Here is a 12384-nt window from a genome sequence, read left to right on the forward strand (position 1 = left end):
TATTGCAGAGTATCGCGCAAGGGGTACTGCAGAGTATTGCGTGGGGGTATTGCAGAGTATTGGTGCGGGGGTATTGCAGTGTATTGTGTGGGGGGTATTGCAGAGTATTGAGCGGGGGTATTGCAGAGTATTGCGCGGGGGTATTGCAGAGTATTGCGCGGGGGTATTGCAGAGTATTGCGCGGGGGTTTTGCAGAGTATTGCGTGGGGGTTTTGCAGAGTATTGCGCGGGGGTTTTGCAGAGTATTGCGCGGGGGTTTTGCAGAGTATTGCGTGGGGGTTTTGCAGAGTATTGCGCGGGGGTTTTGCAGAGTATTGCGCGGGGGTATTGCAGAGTAATTGCGCAGGAAAGGCAGAGCATTGCAGAGTATTGCGCAGGGAAGGCAGAGTATTGCAGGGGTTAATGCAGGGATGGCTGAGCAGGGATGGATGGATCTGTGACTGCAATAGTCACAGATCCATCCCACACTGCTGCTGCCATCCGCGCTCTCCTCTCACACTGTACCGATCGGTACAGCGAGAGGAGGGAGGAACCGGCGTCATCAAATGACGCCGGTTTGTTTACCTGTGATCGCGCCGTCATTGGACGGCGCGATCACATGGTAAAAGACCGCTGTTGTCGGTCAGTTACCGTGATCTGTGTAGCGCCGGGTCTCATAGACCCGGCGCGCACATAATTTTCTGTGTGCGCGCCCGAGGCGGCGGGCATTACTGCTTCTGCTGGGCGCCGTTTCAGAACGGCGACCCCCAGTTAAGCAACCACCTTGCCTCCGTTTTTGGACGGCGGCTGGTGGTTAACTGGTTAAAGTGTTTCTACTTGACATCTGTTACACAGGAGAGGGACATTCAATGTAAGGACACCGGCTTTTGAAATGCTAAGTGGAACCAGCTTGTGAAATACCTTTTATTGTGTTCTGCAGGTTAAGAGCGGGTGTCGGAGCCAGTCCGTCTGGCTAGAATTGGGGATTGAAGGTTAATTGAATCTATTATGTATGTTTGAAGATGTATGTGTTTGCGCTAAGGGACTTTGTATTGTTCTAAGGTCAGAAGCCTGTCAGCTGTATTGAATTAGCATTCTATTGTCTAAAAGGAATGTAACCTCTCAGAGGTAGTAATTAAGTAGACCGGGTTATTGTGTACATTGATTACCCCCTGGGGCTTCTGTCTCAATACACAAGTCTTTCTATCCAAGCTATTGGACCAATCCCTGTTGACTATTTCAAGTCCTCATTTGCATGGTCAAGGAGGACTTGAGTGAAGACTGCATATACTTTACAATTGACCAATAGGAAAGCGGTTGTTGGGAGTGGGATGTTCCAAAATTCTGTATAAAAGTGTGCTGTGTACTTGAAAATAAAGAGTCCTGTTTGAACTTACATACAGCCTGCCTGGTGTTTGTTCTTAATGGGTCCGAATGGCACATAGCTGTAATTCGGATCCCGGAACCTTGGATGACTGGACCATCAGACGTTGCAATCTGCAAGCTGACTCACTGGTAGCAGAGGAGTGTCGGGATTGCAGAACTGGGCGAGAAAGGATCTCGTCACAAAAAGGTATTCCGCAGAATTCGTTTTCCTACAGGAGACACATTTAGCGGTAGACTCTAACACAAAAATATATTCACGGGCGATCCCAACCTGGTACTGGTGGATTCCCCAAATAAAAGAGCAAAGGGAGTAGCCATAGGTGTGGGGAAGAACATAAACTTTATGGTTGAAGAAAAGAAGAGTTGACCCAGAGGGTCGTTACCTGTTCCTAAAAGGGAATCTCCAGGGGAAAAAATATACATTAGCAAACGTATACTGCCCTAATAGTCAACCCAAAAAATACCTGAATGGGATCTTGAATGCCTTCATGGATTTTAAACAAGGGCATGTAATCCTTGCTGGGGATGGAACACAGGCTCGATAATACGACTGGTGCACCGATACGAGATAGCAAGCAATTAAAATTATAGGTGTAATATCAATTTCAGACCATGCCCCCGTGATTGTAAAAATAAGATTTAATAATATAGAACAAAAAAGGGTGTATGGAGTTTAAATGAGGACCTCATAGACAACAAAGAAGTAGGTGAGATAATAATGAGGGAAATTGAAGAATTATTCAGAATAAATAATACACCAGAAGTGTGGCAACAAAATGGGAAGCCCATAAGGCATATATAAGGGGAAAAAAATCTCCATAGGGGCGGGGAAAGATAAGGAAAGAGACTTAAACAGGAAAAACCTGTTACAGGAATTGTATGATCTGGAACAAAAAGATAAAAAACAGCTAGATAAAGAAATACACCAAAAGATAGTAATTAAGCAGGGTCAGATGGAAAAAGTATTTAAAAATGTAGCAAAGGAAAGGTATAAGTGGGAGAATAAGCCTGGGAAACACTTAGCAAGAATAGCAAAAAAGAAAAAAACTTTAAACTATATAGAAAAAATAAAGAATCAGAGGGGGAAGATGAAATATAAAACATCTAAAATTGCAGAAGTGTTTAAGACATATTATAGCGCATTATATGACATCAGAATGAAAGAGACACGATCGGAAGAGCAAAGTAGGAAACTTAGAATACAAAAATACCTAGAGGAAATCAACCTACCAAAGATAACAGCAGAAAGTGCTGGGCTGTCAGAAGACCCAATTACACAAGAAGAAATGAACAAAGCCCTCCGAGAAACACCAGGGGGGAAAAGCCCAGGACCGGATGGATTTCAGATTAAGTACTATAAAAAATTTAAAGAACAGCTTGTCCCAGAACTATGTAGCTATTTGAATAAAATAGGGGAAGACGTAGAAATAAGGAAAGAATCTCTCCTTGCCAATATTTCTATTATACCAAAAGAAGGAAAAGATGGAACTGTATGTTCCAGCTACTGGCCTATAGCGTTATTGAACACAGATATAAAGTTATATGCAAAAGTATTGGCAACAAGATTAAAAACCTTAATGCCGGAACTAATAAAGACTGCCTATGCTGAGTGACTATCCTGTTATGCTGAGTGAATATCCTTTTCCTCCTCAATGATCATGCTGATAGCTTTTAAGAACATTTTTGGTTCTGGACACCGCCACCAGTGGCTAAGGCCCAATTTTTCTTCCCCTGTTTAACAGGGGCGTGTAATTACAATTTTTGATGCAATACTTTTTAGCGGGCTCATTAGTGTGCTTTAACTAGAGTATCTGTGAGGAGTTGCTGTGTTGTGGCACCAGCACCAGTGCCTAAGGCCCAATTTTTCTGCCCCCTGTTCAACAGGGGCATGCAATTACAATTATTGATCTAATATTTCACAGCAGGGCCCATTCCTGCGCCCACCAATAGTAACTGTGAGGGCTTACAGTGTTGAGGCACCAGCACCACCACCACCACCACCAACAAAGGCCCAATTTTTCTGCCCCCTGTTCAACAGGGGCATGTAATTACAATTCTTGATCTAATATTTAACAACAGGGGACATTCCTGCACCCACCAAGAGTAACTGTGAGAACTTACAGTGTTGTGGCACCAGCGTCAGCACCAAAGGCCCAATTTTCCTACCACTGTTCAACAATGGCATGTAATTACAATTCTTGATATAATAGTTCACAGCAGGGAGTTCCAGCGCCCACCAAGACTAACTGTGAGGGCTTACAGTGTTGTGGTAACACCAACACCTAGGGCCCAAATTTCTGCAGAGTATATACGGCAGGCCCCTACTTTCAAACATCCAACTTACAAACGACTCCTACTTGCAAACTGAAGGAAGCAAGCAACAGGAAGTTAGAGGAAATCTACCCCTAGGAAGGGAAATTCTCTTCCGTAAGAGGTGTCTCCTGTCCACTGATGCTTTATCATCAATCCTTGTTTCAATAAAAAAAACAAATTTTCAAAAAAACATTTGTCATTGGGACAGAAAGTGAGGTGAAATCTTCTGAACAGATGCGCACAGACAGCAAAACAAATGTTACAGGGGTGATAACCCTTCTCTATGTTTTCCAAAAAGCTTAAAAATAGATTTATTGGCTGGAGCTACACTTTAAAAATGTACCAGTTCAAAATTACAAACAGATTTTACTTAACAACAAACCTACAGTCCCTGTCTTGTTTGCACCGCCTGTATACTGCTGTTCAAAGTATATAGGGCCAAAGGGTCTGGTAATGACCTGGGGGAAAGGGGGGGGGGGGCAAACCCATGCTATGCCACAGGTTGGGGTGGAGAGTGTCCAAGTAGCAAATACCCTATCTAAATACCAAAGTCACCAGGCAAAAGAAGTTCTTGCAGAGAAATAAAGAGAAGTTTTCAGACTTGCCGGGGCTAACTAGTATCATAGAGCATGATATTATCACGGAACCTGGAGTCAAAGTTTTTGTCAGGCCCTACCGCATCCCAGAGGCTCAAAGGAAGGCCGTTTCAGAGGAAGTAAAGAAGATGCTGGACCTAGAGATCATTGAGGAATCGCAGAGTGAGTGGTCGAGCCCGATTGTGTTGGTACCAAAGCCCAACGGGACTCTGCGATTCTGCAATGATTTCCGGAAGCTTAATGAAGTTTCACGGTTTGATGCCTACCCCATGCCCCGGGTAGATGAACTTATTGAGAGACTAGGTCCAGCTAGGTATATCACAACATTAGACCTTACCAAGGGGTATTGGCAAATCCCATTAACTAAGGCTGCTAAAAAGAAAACTGCTTTTTCTACTCCAGAGGGAGTTTTCAGTACAAAAGAATGCCTTTTGGACTGCAAACTGCTCCAGCCACGTTCCAGCGAGCAATGGATAGGATTTTACGACCTCATCGGGAGTATGCCTCAGTGTACTTGGACGACATAGTCATTTTTAGCAGAGACTGGGAGTCACACTTGCCCAAAGTCCAGGCAGTACTGGACTCTCTCTGGAAAGAGGGGTTTACAATAAACCCTGAAAAATGTGCTTTGGGAATGGAGGAGGTGAAATACCTGGGCTATATTGTGGGTAGAGGGGTGGTGAAACCTCAGGTCAGCAAGGTAGAGGCTATAAAGAGTTGGCCCCGCCCCCTCACAAAAAAGCAGGTACGTGCATTCCTGGGCATGGTGGGATACTACAGGAGGTTCGTACCCAACTTTGCCACATTGGCGGCTCCATTGACCGATCTGACTAAGGGTCGGAAATCGGTCATGGTGGAGTGGAATGCAGACGCTGAGAAGGCTTTTTTGGTGCTCAAGTCAGCACTGTGCCAACACCCTGTCTTGATAGCGCCCAATTTTTCAGAAGAGTTTGTTGTCCAAACTGATGCTTCCGATGTAGGATTGGGAGCTGTGTTGTCACAGGTTGTTTGTGGTGAGGAACACCCAGTAGTCTTCCTCAGTAGAAAGTTGACACCAGCGGAGAAAAACTACGCTATTATTGAAAGAGAGTGTCTGGCCATTAAGTGGGCTCTGGATTCCCTCAGGTATTACCTCTTGGGGAGGAAGTTTAGGCTCATTTCTGATCATGCCCCTTTAACATGGATGAGGCAGGGTAAAGGGACTAATGCCAGGATTACACGTTGGTTCCTGGCGCTCCAAGAATTTAAGTTTGTAGTGGAGCATAGGCCCGGGAGACTGCATCAAAATGCAGATGCCCTCTCCCGAGTCCATTGTTTGAGCTCCACTGTTGCCTCCACCTCCTTGGCGTTGGGGCACAGGGGGGGGGATATGTACAGGACGCCATGGCTGGGTCCTGGAAGGACGTTATATTTCCCCTCTGTTTGGACTGTGGTGCCTTTAAGGGAATGGAAAGGGTTAACGCACCTGTGTAAGGAAGTAGTTTAAAGCAGACAGGAAGTGCAGGTGAGGGTGAAGGAGTGTAGGAGAGTCCAATGCATGGTGAATGGTGGACAAGGAAAGCTGTGGAAGCTATGAAAAGCTATGAAAAGCTGTGAAAGGACTTGGCAGTGTCCTGCCTAAAAACCTGCTACTGAAGGACTTACCTGGAAGGACTGTTTAACTGCGATAGCAGTTCTGAGCTGTACAAGTCGGTGAGACTGTTATTTCTTTTGTTTTTGCTGCTGCTAAGCCATTTAAGTTTAATAAACCATAGTTTTGATTTAAGAAGCCTGTGTCCTGCGATCAAGCTGGTCCCCCAAACATTACAATATATATATATATATATATATATATATATATATATATATATATATATATTATAGCCCGGATTCACAAAGCACTTACGCCGACGTATCTCGAGATACGCCGCGTAAGTGTAAGTATGCGCCGTCGTATATATGCGCCGCGCCCAATACCTGAGATACGCCTGAAAATAGGCTTCATCCGACCGACGTAACTTTCCTACGCCGGCGTATCGTGGGCGCATATTTACACTGGGCGCATTTGCCGCTCCCATAGATTTTCTATGCACATATGCAAATGAGGGAGATACGCCGATTCACGAACGTAGTTGCGCCCGGCGTATAATATACGCAGTTTGCGTAAGTCGTACGTCTGGCGTAAAGTTATTTCCCATATAGGAGGCGCAACTCATGCAAAGGTATGGACCAGGGAACACAAGCCGTCGTATCTTTTGTTGTTTACGTTGTACGTGAATATGACTAGGCGTAGGTTACGTTCACGTCGTAGGCAGTGATTCGACGTATCTTAGGCAGTTGTTTCGACGTGATTCTGAGCATGCGCACTGGGATGCATCCACGGGACGGCGCATGCGCCGTACGTTATTCGTAACTTTATGACGCTCAGTCCTTCATTTACATGGGGTCACGCCTCATTAGCATGGCTCACGCCCACTTCCATCTACGCTGGCTTACGCTGAGGAAACCCAGTATAGATTTGAGAGCGACTGGGGGCGAGTGCTTTGTGAATACTGTGCTTGCCTCTGTGCGCTGCGTCGGCGTAGCGTATATTTGATACGCTACGCCGGCATAAATATGCACCAATGTATGTAAATCCGGGCCAATGTATTTATGATAATACTACCCTGTTTAACTTATTCAGAAGGTCTGAACTTTGAATATGTCATATATAAACATGTTCATATAACTAAACTAGGCTGGGCTCAGTAGCATTCCATAGTATTTTAGATAAGAGCAGTAAAATAAGATTACACAAGCAGCTCACATCACCTTACACAAGCACTCCTGTTACAAGAGAAGATGATCAGTTCCTTACACAACAGATTACTAATTTATTCATGTAACTCTAAAGCTGGGTTCACACTAGAACACGCAGCAGCTCACAGCAGGAGTCCGGTGCGTCTTCATTCAATGTTTCAGGTCTGATTTTAGCCCGAATTTTGGCTGAATTTGGGTGTAAAGGACCCAAAGACGCACAGGGTTCCTGTGCAATTTGCCCTGGAGAAGCTGCAGAGATGTGTGAACCGAATCCTTTGAGAGCTGGTCACAATATCCTGCTATGCGAATTGGATGCAGGGAAACTCACATCAAATTTGCATAAGTGTGAACCCAGCCTAAATAACACCCTTGCTGGGAAATGAACTAAGTTAATGGCTCAGGAAACTGTCTAGAGTGGCGTGCGCCACATTAACTAGGCAGACAGACCTGTTTCAGAGATATCGGAGCTTGCAATGCCAGCTCGTCGTTTTTTGTGCTGCCCATCACAGACATGGCAAAACAAAGAACTGCTCATTCCTAATTACCAAAGTGCTTTGCATCTCTTTTGTTATTGAAAGGAGAAGTATACACAAAGCTAACTCACAGGAGTGCAGTTCATTCTGCTGTGATTGGCCACAGTCGATCGGGTATACAGCCAAAATGATTTGCTGTAACCTGCTGACAAACTTGTGCTGCGTCCAATCAGCAGGGTGCGCACACATGCGCATCTATGGACCAGGAAGTAAATATACTGCTAGCGGTTGCCAAAAGGTTAAAAACCTCTGTTGCAGATTTTGGTACTCTGAAGTAATAGCTTTTTCTTTACGTGAAAAGTGAATCTAATGGGAGTGATTTTTTAATTATCAATCAGCTGCTGCAATTGCAGAGTTCTAATGAGGAAAGTGGCAGCGTCTGCATCTCTGTTGTCATGAAATACCTTTTGGAATAGCTTATTAAAAAAAATGCAATTTTGTTTCAGGTAATGCCCAAAATCTGACTTGCATCTCAGTGCAGACTTCCGGGAAAATCAGTGAGCCAATCACACAAGCAGGAAATTACATGTCTAGGAAATTAGATGGGGGGTGTTTTGAACCCCATCTGTGTCCAGAGCGACTCCAGGATGCCATATTTCATAGCTCCCAACTGTCCCTGATTCCGAGGGACTGTCTCTGATTTGGAACAAATCTGTCCCTCTTTTCTCCTCATTTGTCCCTCATTTTGGTATGAATTATAAAGTTCTAAAAGGTGTTTCCTAGTGCTAAACCTTTCATCCAGTTTCTAAATGGTTGCATTAGTAAATTTAAATAGCCATTATAACGAAATAGTAGTGGTAAAAAAAAGCACTAATCTTTTTTTTTATTTTATTGTTTATTTTTTAGATTTTTTGTATAATTCTCCTTTAAGGGGGTATGTCGGGGTGTGTCCGATGCCTACATATTTTTGCTAATAGGTGCCCCTCGTTCCCATCTCAAAAAAGTTGGAGGGTATGTATATAGCATTGCATTTTACAGAACATTACAGTGCTGCAGATTGAAAACAAACAATTTTTTTTTTAATTTAATTAGAATATGACTTGGGCGCAATTATATAGGCTATATTACCGTATACACTCGAGCATAAGCCGAGTTTTTCAGTACATTTCTTTGTGCTGAAAATGCCCCCCTCGGCTTATACTCGAGTCACCTTTTTGCGCCTGATCTCCTGGACTTTGGGGACCCGGTACCGGCCGGCCGTAGGTTCCCTGAACCCCAAACTTACACACATGTAGCCCCAGTTCTCCTCTACAAGTGTGCAAAGTTTGCTGTCTGGGGGACCTATGGCCGAGGAGCACCGATTTTTTAAAGCCAGGCACCCCGTCTTTATACTCCCATGTTAAACGTAAGTCTAGTCATGGACACAGTGAGGCATGGGCACAGTGAGGCATGGACTAGGGTGACCACATTTCCAAACTGCTATTCAGGGACACACCCCCTCTCTCACCGTCCCCAAAAAAGATGAGGGGGCGGGGGGTAATGTAGTCTCGGGGTTGATGGCGAATTTGATGGCGGGTTTTTTGTCAGGTGAATGTGCCACTTGCCACCACATGAAGTGCTGCTTGCCACCCAAAGACTGCCACCAGATGCAGTGCTGCTATTACTCCCTCTGCATGAGCCACTTGCGTAGAAGAAAAGGAATGGTGTCACTATCTGGAGAGTGAAGAGCACATCAGTCCCTGCTGCTTGCCGCTGGGTGCCAGAGAAGGAGGAGGTGCCGAGGTGAGTGGGGACAGCAGTGCTGCACTAGGAGCAGGCCTGGCTCCCGGTCTCACTGTCTGAGAGTAAATTGTCACTGGTTGCAAGATGCCAGGCAGCGCTGGCCCTAGCAACCAGTTCTGAAATGTAGTTATTAGTTAGTAGGGGGTGGCTGTTTCCTCTATTTCATTCCGGGACATTGTCCCGGAATGAAGGTGCCTGGGACCCAGGACAGACATGTCAATTGTGGGACAGTCCTGGGCAATCCGGGACACGTGGGCACCCTAGCATGGACACAGTGAGGCATGGGCACAGTGAGGCATGGGCACAGTGAGGCATGGACACAGTGAGGCATGGACACAGTGAGGCATGGACACAGTGAGGCATGCACATGGACACAGTGAGGCATGGGCACAGTGAGGCATGGACATAGTGAGGCATGGACACAGTGAGGCATGCACATGGACACAGTGAGGCATGCACATGGACACAGTGAGGCACAGTGAGGCATGCAGATGGACACCCTAGGCTTATACTCGAGTCAATACGCTTTCCCAGTTTTTTTGTGGTAAAATTATGTGCCTTGGCTTATATTTAGGTTGGCTTATACTTGAGTATATACGGTAATTTGTTTTTATATTCTAAATAGATTTTCTTTGAGAACTGCAATGTAATTTTTTGCAATGAACAAATGTTTGCTCAACACCTGAATATGAATGTGGGATCCAATTCCATGTTCAGTAAAATGTACAACACTCAGTCACGTTTCTCCTATCAGCTGTTCACATGAGGTTCACATTAGATTACACCTGTCAAAGAGCAGCCAGGTGATAACACAATGCGGTTCTTTCAGCAGTTCATTCTTTGCAAAAACCTTGATAAGGAGTTTCACAGCTGGGTACAATTACACGTGCATTATAGTGAACTGTTTGGATAAGGTGTCAGCCAGCAATAAAGTGCAGAAACAGCTAGGACTGCAACAACGTTTGTTAAAATCCTTGCAATATACATAGATCACTTAGAGGGGCATGTAGTGGCCCGTCCACTAGGGGCACAGGGGTGCTTTCCCCCCATCCATGCGTCCGTCCCCCTAATCTAAATGCGGGGTGGCGGATGCATGGATTCCAGTGTTTATTTTGTTTTTGTTTTTAAGCACGTGATTAGAGCCAGAGGCTCTAATAGGCTTCAGAAAAGGATGGGGTCAGGATGCAGAGCAGTGTTTCCCTGAGCCCACCCAGTTGTGTGACAATAGCGAATGAATGTTCGCTATTTTGACACTGATTCTCCTCCCGGCCAATCAGGAAGTGGGCCCTGAGACTGATTGGCCTAAAGGAGAAGCGATCCCATTGGCCTAGGAGGAGGAGAAATGCAGTCGGTGCTCTCCAAGAACACAAGGCTCTCAGCCCCCCGCCAGCTCCTCCTCTCTATCAGAGCAATCAAATCAGCGCAGCTCCATGGGGACAATGTGATCTGAGTGACGATGAGAGAAGAGGATGGGCTGTGAGCTCCATCCACGCTGCTCGGAGCCTGTGCCCGCTGTGCCACTGTCACCCATCGGAGTTTGGATCTGGGTCAGCAATCGGGGATGGGAGATCGGGCTGTGAGTGCTGATCTTGGGGTGCACAGTCTGTGTTGGATCGGATGTGGCAGGAGGCAGAAGATCCCCACCAGCAGACTACCACAGAGGAGAGGTGAGTGAGCCATGTACACCTGAAGGGGTTAAGTGAGCCGGCAACCGAGGGGGGGGGAGTATGGTGCGTGGTGCGAGCTTCAGCGAGGGGAGCTGGGAGAACGTGGTCAGGTCCGTCTGCTATCCCCCCCTCGAGAGCTTTATGCCCAAATTGGAGCCTTGGGAGATGGGAGAGGTTGTAGCCAAGCTCAAAGTTTTAAGAACATATAGGTAGATTCAGAAAGAGTTAGGCCGGCTTATCAGTAGATAAGCCGACCTAACTCAGAATCTACCCCGACTTATGTTTAAGTGTATTCTCAATCAGAGATACACTGAGGCCTCGCACAGACGACCGAACATGTCTGCTGAAACTGGTCCGCGGACTATTTTCAGCGGACAAGTTCGGTCGTGTGTAAGGCCTAGCGGACCGTTTTCCAGCGGACATTTTTCCAGCCGACCGTTTTCCAGCGGACAAAAATTTCTTAGCATGCTAAGAAACATGTCTGCTGGAAACCTGTCCGTTGGACATGTTCGCTGGTTAGTACACAAAAGCATCGTACAAAAAACCTGCGCATGCTCAGACAAAATGAGGGAGCGCTCGTTCAGGTAAAACTCGTGTTTGTTTGGGACATGGCACATTCGTAATTTTAAATATCTAGTGTGTCGTTTATTGCCTCTTTTTTTTCTTCGTTCTCTTGCTAGAATAAACCTGTTCTCTTGCTAGAATAAACCCGTTCTCTTGCTAGAATAAACCCGTTCTCTTGCTGATGCTATTTAGACTGAGTTGTCCCATACTGAAATGTGACATTTGTTGCTTGTGATGTAATATTTTTTAAATGTTTGCTAGCCAGATGTTGCATCTTTTTTTTGGTCCTCCACATGTATATATTTATGTTATTTTTAGTTAATGTTGATCTTCTCTAAAAAAAAATATTTTTTGGGTTTCAAGTTATGTCAAAAAAAATTTTTTTTGGTACTTGGTATATTTTTTGGATTTCTTTTTTTGGCAAGTTATGCCAACATATTTTTTTTTTATTTTTTTTTGTTTAAATTGTTTACCATGTTGGCACACCAAATGTCCCCCCCCCCCCCCAAGGAGTTTGTGTCCTTTGTAAATGACACATTGTATTTGTTTTTAATGTTTGATGCCTAATCACCACAGTATAACAAACAATAGACAAGGTTTTAACTTAACCTCCCTGGCGGTATGATTCTTTCTGAAAAAACATGCTGAAAGCGGTACAATTATTTGCAAGGAAATTTGGTGTTTTATACTGTAGGCCTGTGATTTTTAGGAATAACTCACTTAAATCTGACCAAACAAGAATCTAATAGGCATCCCGGGTATGACATTTTTTTAAAAACAAAATTTTAAATTATAATATAATAAATAATTATAAATAATTATAGCAAGTAATAATATAATTAAAAT

The sequence above is a fragment of the Rana temporaria genome, chromosome 5 (genome assembly GCF_905171775.1).
Source record: "Rana temporaria chromosome 5, aRanTem1.1, whole genome shotgun sequence".
NCBI lineage: Eukaryota > Metazoa > Chordata > Amphibia > Anura > Ranidae > Rana > Rana temporaria.